The 10,970-nt window shown below is 39.7% G+C and overlaps 1 long non-coding RNA gene across 1 annotated transcript; it reads right to left on the reverse strand.

The window, feature by feature from the left end:
- Positions 1–2,440: 2,440 nt before the first annotated feature.
- On the reverse strand, positions 2,441–7,362 carry LOC132762142 (uncharacterized). Its single transcript, XR_010909019.1, has 3 exons — positions 7,273–7,362; positions 6,372–6,445; positions 2,441–2,528 (listed from the first exon to the last, which is right to left on the reverse strand). It is a non-coding gene; the product is annotated as an uncharacterized lncRNA (long non-coding RNA).
- Positions 7,363–10,970: the final 3,608 nt, after the last annotated feature.

Here is a 10,970-nt window from a genome sequence, read left to right on the forward strand (position 1 = left end):
AAACCACCCTGAGTCCTCTTGGGGAGATAGGGAGATATATAAATAAAGAATTATTATTGTTGTTGTTGTTATTATTATTATTATTATTATTATTATTATTATTATTATTTTAAACACAAGATGAGTCCACAGTAGACACTCTGCCTGTTGTATTCGATCTAGGACTGTGTGATGTATCGGTGAATAATGTGTGCAGATCCCAGTAAGGTGGCCTTTTGCAGCTGGCAGATGGTAATCTTGTCAGTGCCAATTGTGTTTAAGTGCAGGCCAAGGTCTTTAGGCATTGCACCCAGTGTGCTGATCACCACTGGGACCACCTTGACTGGCTTGTGCCAGGGTCTTTGAAGTTCGGTCTTTAAATCCTCATATAATTTCAGCTTTTCCAGTTGTTTCTCTTCAATCCTGCTATCATCTGGGATTGCAACATGGACAATCCATACTTTGCTTTTTAACACAATCGTGAGGTCAGGAATCTCATGCTACAAAACTCTATCTGTCCGAATCCAAAAGTCCCAGAATAGCTTGACGTGTTCATTCTCTGTAACTTTTTCAGGCTTGTGATCCCACCAGTTCTCTGTGGCAGGCAGATGGTATTTGTGGCACAGGTTCCAATGAATAATCTGAGCAACAGTGTTATGCCTCTGCTTGTAGTCTGTCTGTGCGATCTTCTTGCATCAGCTGAGGATGTGATCTATTGTTTCATCTGCTTCCTTGCAGAGTCTACATGTGGGATCTGTCGTTGACTTTTCAATTCTGGCTTTGATGGCATTGGCATTGGTTTATTATTATTATTATTATTATTATTATTATTATTGTATATAAATAAAGTATTACTACTACTACTACTACTACTACTACTGTCTGTCTGTCTGTCTGTCTGTTCTTGCACCAAAATGTCTTGGATCAGCAGTACCAGCTCAGAATAATGCATAATTCCAGTGGCCCATTGTTTTCAATGTGCATTGCCTGGATGCAAACAAATATACTACTTGGTTCTTGTGGGGTTTTTCGGGCTATATGGCCATGTTCTAGAGGCATTTCTCCTGACATTTCACCTGCATCTATGGCAAGCATCCTCAGAGGTGCAAAGGATGCTTGCCATAGATGCAGGCGAAACGTCAGGAGAAATGCCTCTAGAACATGGCCACATAGCCTGAAAAAACCCACAAGAACCTAGTGATTCCAGCCATGAAAGCCTTCGACAATAAATATACTACTTTTATTTCTGTTCTGTTTGTGCAACTTGAGAGCCCTAAGCAGCCCACACCCAATGGTTTCCAGCAATTTCCTCCCTCAGCATTAAACAGTTCCATGGTTCATCCAACAAAAGGATATTATCAGTGACTGTATGTTCCTATCTGAATAAACAAAAACAGCAATAAGAATTGACTTCTAAGCTTGGCTGGGGTGAGTGTGTGTGTGTGTGTGTGGGGGGGGGGGGGGGGAGGTTAATCTTTGCTTTTATGCTTTTTTCATCCCTGAATAACTGTGAACTTAGTTGCCCCTCTTTCCTTCAAGCTGCTGTCCAAAACTCAAATGTTGCTTGCATAGATGGTACAACAACATCAACGGGAAACACAATAAATGATGGGTGACTGATTATGATGTTAGTGACCTTTCTGTCCAATGTTACTAAAGAGGAAGACAGAAGTTATTAATGTGCGGTACATTTGCATTTATTAGTATTGAAGAAACAAAATGTAAGATTGTTTTGGTGTGTCTTCTAGAGTTGAAAAGACAGTAAGCTCATAGCAGTCTTGCTGTCAGGCAAGCAGAAGATGATGATCCTTCAAGATGAGACAGAATGTCTTCCCATATAACGGAGAGGTTCAACTGTCCCCCTGATCTAGCATCAAGAAATATAAAGCATCAAGAATTATCATGGTGAATAATACATTGTACCATTTCTTCAGAATGAAACCATCCCTTTTTCTGAATAAAGTGGTGAAAAATGAACACATAGCATGTCTTGGGTGAACCTGAAAGGAACACCACCCCCTATACTCTCATCACTATGTCATTACTTATGGATTTTTTGAATGCCTGACTACGAAAATAGTTTTGGTTGTGGTGAAGAGTTACTGGCTCCATGTGATGCACAATGTATTTTGTATGTTTTATGTATTAATGCAGCATTGAATTACTGCCAATTTGGAAACCGCTCTGAGTCCCCTTCTGGGTTGGGATAGAGTGGGGTGAAAAACAGTAAATAAAATAAATAAATATCCTCTTCTGCAGTCCTTCCTTTCTCTACAGAATGATTTAGTCATGTGTCAAATCAGAATTCATAAATTTTGGCTTCAAAATCTGCCTTCAAATTATATATGAGGTTGACTTATACTTGATGAAATACAAGGAGGAAGAGGAGGAAGGAGAAGGAGGAAGAGAACAACAACCATAACAACATTAGCCAGGAGTAGCAGCAACAGCTACCAGCATTCTTACCAGTGGTATTATCATTTTCATCCATTCGGCCTTCTTTTGCAGCATACCATAAATATGTTACATCGTAGAATACGGCGCAGGGGCTAAGGAAAGAGTTGGCAAAAATCTCTTAGTCTTGATCATGCCAAGATTCCACCTGAATTTTCCTCCTTTCTTTATTTTATATGAGGTTGTAAGGTCCATTAAAATGATGATGCTGGCTCAACATTCAATAGTTGGTTCAATTGGTCTGCTCTTTTTGGGGCCGCTTATAGATTAACTTCTTTTCTTCCTTTGTTCTAGTATGAATTTTGCACTTTCAAATTTTCTGACTTATAATGGCTTAGGATCAGTGGTTCACAACCTGTGGGTCCCCAGATGTTTTGGCCTTCAACTCCCAGAAATCCTAACATCTGGTAAACTGGCTGGGATTTCTGGGAGTTGTAGGCCAAAACACCTGGGGACCCACAGGTTGAGAACCACTGATCTAGATGAACATAACCTGGTGTTTGCTTCTTAGAATCATATAATTGACCACAGGGGCACTCCCAACAAATGGCACCCAGCCTCTGTTTAAACACCTCCAAAGAAGGAGACAATAATAATAATAATAATAATAATAATAATAATAATAATAATCCTTTATTTATAGAATCATAGAATCATAGAATCAAAGAGTTGGAAGAGACCTCATGGGCCATCCAGTCCAACCCCCTGCCAAGAAGCAGGAATATTGCATTCAAATCACCCCTGACAAATGGCCATCCAGCCTCTGCTTAAAAGCTTCCAAAGAAGGAGCCTCCACCACACTCCGGGGCAGAGAGTTCCACTGCTGAACGGCTCTCACAGTCAGGAAGTTCTTCCTCGTGTTCAGATGGAATCTCCTCTCTTGTAGTTTGAAGCCATTGTTCTGCGTCCTAGTCTCCAAGGAAGCAGAAAACAAGCTTGCTCCCTCCTCCCTGTGGCTTCCTCTCACATATTTATACATGGCTATCATATCTCCTCTCAGCTTTCTCTTCTTCAGGCTAAACATGCCCAGTTCCCTAAGCCACTCCTCATACCCCGCTAACATCTCCCGAAGGACTCGGTGCGGCTTACAAGAGGCTGAGGCCCAACACATCAAAAAACAACAGCATAACAAGCTTTAACACATTTCTAGGCAGTATACTCTCTTTGAACAACTCTTAACATCAGGAGAGTATTCCTAATTTTAAGTGGAATCTTTCTTATATTTATTCTTATTCTTATTCTTACCACCACCCCATTTTTCTCTCCCCAAAGGAGACTCAAAGTCTATAGGTAAAGGAAAAGGTTTCCCCTGACATTAAGTCTAGTAGTGTCCAACTCTGGGGAGTGGTGCTCATTAGGGCTGGGCGGTTTCGTTTCGTTAATTCGTAATTCATTAATAATTCGTTAATTTTTTAAATTACAAAACAATAACGAACCATTCTGGAGCAATTTTTTTTAAAAACGAATTTTTAAATACGTTTTGTAAATGCTTCGTATTTCGTTATTGTATTTGTTTCTTTATTGTTTTGAGGTCGTTTTGTTATTATTTCCGCATGTCTGGGGCAAGTTTTATGGTTGTTTTTTGTTTAATTAGTGAAAAAAATATATATAATATCACACCAACAGTCAACAACAGAGGGAGAGGGAAGCTTCAGAAGTTTTTGGAGGTTTTTTAGCGTATTTCGTGGTCGCGTCCGCCATTAACGAATTGATTCGTTATTGTTTCGGAAATCGATTCGTTAATGTTTTGTAATTTTTTCACATTTACGAAATTTTGTAAATATCGAACTTTTTAAAAGGAAAATTTTGTAATTATTTTAAATAACGAAACGCAAACCCCCCCAAAAAATGAATCGATTTTAGAAACACATTTTTCCGTTGTTACCCAGGCCTAGTGCTCATCTCATTTCTAAGCCAAAGAGCCAACGTTGTCCATAAACACCTCCAAGGCCGTGCGACCAGCATGACTGCATGGAGTGTTGTTATCTTCCTGCAGAAGCGGTACCTACTGATCTACTCACATTTGCATGTTTTTGAACTGCTAGTTGGCAGAAGCTGAGGCTAACAGCAGGAGCTCACACCGCTCCCCAGATTCTAACCGCAACCTTTTGGTCAACAAGTTCAGCAACTCAGTGGTTTAATCTACTGTGCCACTAGGAGGCCCATCTTAGTCTATAGAGCAGCAGGAAAAAGTTGGTTCCATCTCAATATGATGTCATAGAATCATAGAGTTGAGAGAGACCACATGGGCCATGTAATCCAACCCCTTGCCTCACAGGCAAAGCACAATCAAAGTAACGGACAGATGACCACCCAACCTCTGTTTAAAAGCTTCCAAAGAAGGAGCTTCCTTTCAAATATTAAAACATGGTTATCATGTTCCTTCTGAACCTTCCCTTCTCCAAACTAAACATACCAATCTCTCAAAGCTACTCCGCATAGGGATTGGCTTCCAGACCTTAAATTAGTCTGATTACTGTTCTCTGGATACTTTGTAAACTTGCCAATATATTTCCTGAATTGTGATACTCAGAATTGGACACAATAGTCTAGGTGAGGTCTGGCCAAAGCAGAATAGAGTAGGACTGTGCCTTCCCTTGTTCTGCAAGCTCTACTCTATTGCACTACTAATAGGACATAGAGGGCAGCAAGGCAATATGGTGGTAGAAGATGCACGTGGGGAAAAAAGGAAGAACTATTTGTAGAAAGGTTTTAAACTCTCATTGACACATATACTAAAAGACAAGGGAATTACTGATGGATGGGAGTTTCTCAAGAGTGAAATACTCAAGGCACAACTGCAAACAGTGACAACAAAGAGAAAAAATAGGACAAGTGCAAAGAAGCCAGAATGGATGTCCAAAGAACTTCTAACTGTGCTAAGACACAAAAGAGACATGCACAAGAAGTGAAAAAAGGGAGAAATCATCAAAGAAGAATTCAAACAAATAGCCAACTCCTGTAGGGAAAAGGTCCGCAAGGCTAAAGCACAAAATGAGCTCAGGCTTGCCAGGGACATTAAAAACAATAAAAAGGGCTTCTTTTCTTATGTCAGTAGGAAAAGGAAGAACAAGGAGGCAATAGAGCCTCTTCGAGGAGAAGATGGGGCAATGCTGACAGGGGGTAGGGAAACTACTTAACTACTTAAAGCCTTCTTTGCCTCAGTCTTCTCACAAAAAGAAAGTCCACACCTGAAATATTGTGTCCAATTCTGGGCACCACAATTCAAGAGAGATATTGACAAGCTGGAATGTGTCCAGAAAAGGGTGACTAAAATGATCAAGGGCCTGGAGAACAAGCCCTATGAGGAGCCGCTTAAGGCGCTGGACATGTTTAGCCTGAAGAAGAGAAGGCTGAGAGGAGATATGATAGCCATGTATAAATATGTGAGAGGAAGTTACAGGGAGGAGGGAGCAAGCTTGTTTTCTGCTGCCTTGGAGACTAGGACACGGAACAATGGCTTCAAACTACAAGAAAAGAGATTCCATCTGAACATGAGGAAGAACTTCCTGACTGTGAGAGCCGTTCAGCAGTGGAACTCTCTGTCCTGGAGTGTGGTGGAGGCTCCTTCTTTGGAAGCTTTTAAACAGAGGCTGGATGGCCATCTGTCGGAGGTGCTTTGAATGCAATATTCCTGCTTCCTGGCAGGGGGTTGGACTGGATGGCCCATGAGGTCTCTTCCAACTATATGGTTCTATGTTTCTATGATTCTGTTATTTATGGTTTGTTCTGTTGTAAAATGACCGCTCTATTGATTCCATAGCATTGAGCAATGGCAGGATTAGGGATGTCAAATTACATTAAGGCTGTAGTATAGGTGCATCCTAAGATACTCATTTCCAGGACCCAGGGCATGTTTTCCCTATCAAATTATTGTGGGGAAGGCACAAAACAAGGCAGCTTTTGTCAAGTGCAGAGAAAGTTCATTGTATCCTTACCGGAAGGCATAGGAAGAGGGTACAAGCACCTCCTAAACCAGTACACATTTGAAAATAATCACGTTGAAACTCTCCTGTTAAAAAGATAAATAAAAGTAATACATGAGATGGCATTCTAGTTCACATGAATCAATAAGTTCACTTTACTAAACATCCTGAAATTTTAGTATTTACGTACAGCACAAGAGGAGGAGTGATACTAGTCTGTCCAATTTGGAAAAGACATCGCTGTTCTAAATTTGAAATTCTAAATTTGAAACTAATTTCTGTTCTCCACAAATTTAACACAGTTTTTGCCACACAAACAAAGTTTCTGGAGTAGAACAACTACTTTCAAAGTAAAGACCACCCAATGAAAGAGGAAATAACACTTTCAAACCAAGAACAGATTTATTATTGTTTTTATATTAAAAAAATGAAAATTTGCCAAAACTCTGAGGTTAAGTTAAATGTCCTGAAATTTGGTGAGCTAACAGTGGTAAATGTTTTCTACCACTGTAGCAAGTTTCATCACAATAGCTCAGAAAATGAGGGAGAGATAAGCTTCTGAAGTTTGCCCACCTACAGTAATGATTTCCTTAATGCGAATGAGCAATTATCATTAACGAAATAGTAACAAATTTCAGTAGTCTTGTTAGAGTTCCAAAATTTTCACCACCAAAACTTTAGGAACACTTTAGAAATGAAGCACCAGCACCCCCTAGTTTTGTAAGTACTTTTGAACTATTTTTATGGATTACAGATACCTATTGCACACTTAGGAGAAACATATGAAGATACAAAATTACATACAATCTGGATGTATCTCTGAGTGAATGTCCATGGGAAGGGTGAATTAACAAGGGATGTCCACTTTGTCAAATGAACCAACATTTCTAAGGATGGCGAAATAAGAACTTACCTGGATGAGGAAGGGGCATCAGGAGGAGGCAAAGGAGGAGAACGTATTTTTTCCTCATAGTGTTGCAGGCATAGGTGGCCAATTGCAATTTTGTATCCCTAGAGAATAGGCATGAGAACATCTGACATTATGGGAAAAAACTTCCTAATATTAAGAGCCCTTTGATAGTGGAATACACTTTTCAAATTTGTTATAGATAACTGGAGAGGAAGCCACAGGGAGGAGGGAGCAAGCTTGTTTTTTGCTGCCCTCGAGACTAGGACAAGGAACAATAGCTTCAAACTACAGGAAAGGAAATTGCACTTGAATATTAGGAAGAACTTCCTGACTGTAAGAGCCATTCAGCAGTGGAACTCTCTGCCCCGGAGTGTGGTGGAGGCTCCTTCTTTGGAAGCTTTTAAGCAGAGGCTGGATGGCCATCTGTCAGGGGTGATTTGAATGCAACATTCCTGCTTGGCAGGGGGTTGGACTGGATGGCCCATGAGGTCTCTTCCAACTCTTTGATTCTATGATTCTATGGAGAGACCCAGAGGAATTACCAGTATTGCTCCTTGGAGTCAACATGTTTTGATTAGACAGATGATAGAAAAACCGTGAGCCATGGCCACAGAGCTTCTTCAAGCTACAGTGTGGATTTTTCAAAATTATTTGTTTGGTGGGGGGACCTACCCCTAATGTCCAAAAAACACCCTAGGGAGGTCTGGTTGATTTTGCCATGTTCAATTCCTTTATTCCCAATAAGTTGCAAAAATGCCTTGATTACAGCAACATGTATGACCTGGAGATATTAAGACTCTTGCCATAAACATGGGCCAATCACAATCCCTCAACCTGAGGTGCCTTTGCAATATCTCTGCACTGTTAAACATGGACATTAGTAGGGAAGAGAATGAATAAGAGTCACAGACCAGCAGATGTTTTTGGTAAAGCATCCCATTAGGTCCTGCAATGGTTCTGTATCATGGAAATTTATAGGTGGAAAAGTAACCATTAATTGTGTTACACAACTGCTTTGCTCCACAACAACCTTGTGCAATTCAACCAAGATTAAGCAGTTCAACCAACCAAATATGCCAATGAATGCAAAACCAACAGGTCTGTACATCCCTGCACAATGCATCATGTGATTCTATGTGCAACATGCAACATGTATGAGATTTATCTGGAAAGTCAGGTCACAAGAGCATAGGTATTACATTATTTTTCTACATAATCACCATTCAGTTCAATACATTTTGTCATCTGTGGGATTATTTTTTGATGCCTGTGTCATAGAAGTTTCCCTCTACCTTTTCCAGCCAGTTCGTCACTTCCATTTTCACCTTCTCCTTGTGGGAAAAGTTTTATCCACCAAGGTGTCTCTTCAATTTACTGAACAGATGACAGTCATTGGGTGGGAAGGATGGCTTAAAACATCCCAGTTCTTGTGTTGCATGAGCTGTGTGCGGACATGCATTGTCATGAAGGAGACAGACTCCCGCCATGAGTATCCCACGATGTTTGTTTTTTATGGCTCTTTGGTTTATGTATGTAAAGCACTGAATTTTGCAAATAAATAAACAAATAAACAAACATTTTTACATAATCAGAGACAACTGGTCTTTCAGTTAAGGAAGTCAAACACAATGATTCCTTAGGTTAAAGAGAAAAACCAACATCTGTTAAGGAAGAAAAATAACATCTGTTTGAAACTGAGTTTTAGCAAGTTTTGGCTGAAAAACAAGCTGTCAATCAATTTAGAACCACAACAAAAAAATGCTACATAAAGCGACCCTTTTCACTCAGAAAAAGTGTGTCAGAATTGCAGAAACAACATTCTGAATAGCAGCCTCCTCTCAAAAAGCTGATCAACTTAATGAAGGACTATAAGCATGAATGATGAATGGATGAATTATGAGTGAATATTAGACTATATGTGAATGTCCCCCTTTTTTGTCAGTGTAACCAATATAGCTGTTACTGAAGTCTGTGTGTCTACTTCCTTCTCTGAGAGTGCCTAATGCAATCTGTCCCACTGAAAATGGATTAAAGAACTGGGTTGTTGTAGGTTTTCAGAAGCATTCTCTCCTGATGTTTCATCTACATCTATGGCAAAAGGTCAAAATCTCACAACCTTTGAGTATGCATGCCATAGATGCAGGTGAAATGCTTCTAGAGCATGGCAATACAGCCCAAAAAAACTGCAATAACCCAGTGATTCCAGCCATGAAAGCCTTCGACAATGGATTAAAGAATATTTTAATGTTCAAAAAGTAATCATGACACCTCATCCAGGATACCAGCAATTACTTACTTGAAGTAGAAATCAGTGCTAAAGTTGGAATGATGCCAAATATAGCAGGATTTCATAGCAATGCAAAGGGAAACAGCATCATTAGTTGTGTCCCTACAAGAAAATGCAGGATGAGTGGTCAGAAGCCATCTTCCTGTCCCTTTTGTATTCCCCTGATCTTTAGCTCTTTGAGCCCTCAAAAATGTATGTTGGTCATCAGCAAAGAAAGCCCATTGGGAGTTGTGCCATATTATCTTTAAAAAATAATAGCACGTTCCTTGTAATCCCACCAGGGTATAAAGAATTTCCACACTCTTCTGATCAGGTCTTGCATGGAAGAACAAAACTGATTAGAACATGGAATGTGAAAGCGATGTTTCTTCATTTATTTGATGCGTTGAATCAGTAACTTTGCTTCTCAATTTACCAAGTAACAAATTTGTGAGATATTGTAATCATATTAACCAGGTTTCTTTGAAAGTTGCCATTGAGTGGGCGAGGATGACTTTTTCCAAACCTTACAGAAAGGTCATTCACTTATGTTCTGATCGTCAGGTAAGTTGGCCTTTTTCTCCCCAGGGAGTGAAGTTGATTATGGTGCACTACAATCATAGCAATAGTGTTACAACCATTGCCAGATGGTCACAGAGCTCCATGAGATTTTCTCCTCTTCTCCCTGTTATGCACAGGGCACCTGCAAGAGCCAGGAGCTCTAACATAATTTTGCAATTGTTGTGAATAACTTTCCCACATTGGAAAAGAATATCCCACTTCTGACACCAATTTGTCATGAATGACTTTTCAATAATTTTAAAGCATAGGTTGCTTTTATTGCAATTTCCAGTGTGAGAGGGTATATCAGATTACATAAAACATTTAGACATACAGACATACAAATTCTATGCAACTACATTGGATTTACAATTACATTGGCTAACAAACAATGGAGAATTGCATTTTCAATCACCATTCACACACATTGTACATACATTCATCATCATGCATCCAAATGCTACCATATCCTGTTAGGCCAGGCCCTGCTTCCCTGCAACCTGCTAATGTATAGATCCAAAACTTTCAAACGCCATAACTTCAAAATGCATGATGATGAATGAATGTACATGTTTGTGAATGGTGATTGAAAATGTAATTCTCCATTGTTTGTTAGCCAATGTAATTGTAAATCCAATGTAGTTGCCATGAAGCAGAGCATAACGGGTGGAACAGACTCCTCAGGTCTACCACACTTTGAGCATTATTAGACTGAGTCTTTTATAGGAATATTCTGCTGATGTAGTCCCAAAGTTGTAAATTAGAATCATAGACGTCTTTCATCCGGCTCCATTTCAGTTTCCTGGCCAGATGTTGATGTTCTTAATTGGTGTTGACAAACACAGAGCTTGTGTTGACTTCCTACTTAACATAA

The sequence above is a fragment of the Anolis sagrei genome, chromosome 1, assembly GCF_037176765.1.
Source record: "Anolis sagrei isolate rAnoSag1 chromosome 1, rAnoSag1.mat, whole genome shotgun sequence".
Taxonomy (NCBI): domain Eukaryota; kingdom Metazoa; phylum Chordata; class Lepidosauria; order Squamata; family Dactyloidae; genus Anolis; species Anolis sagrei.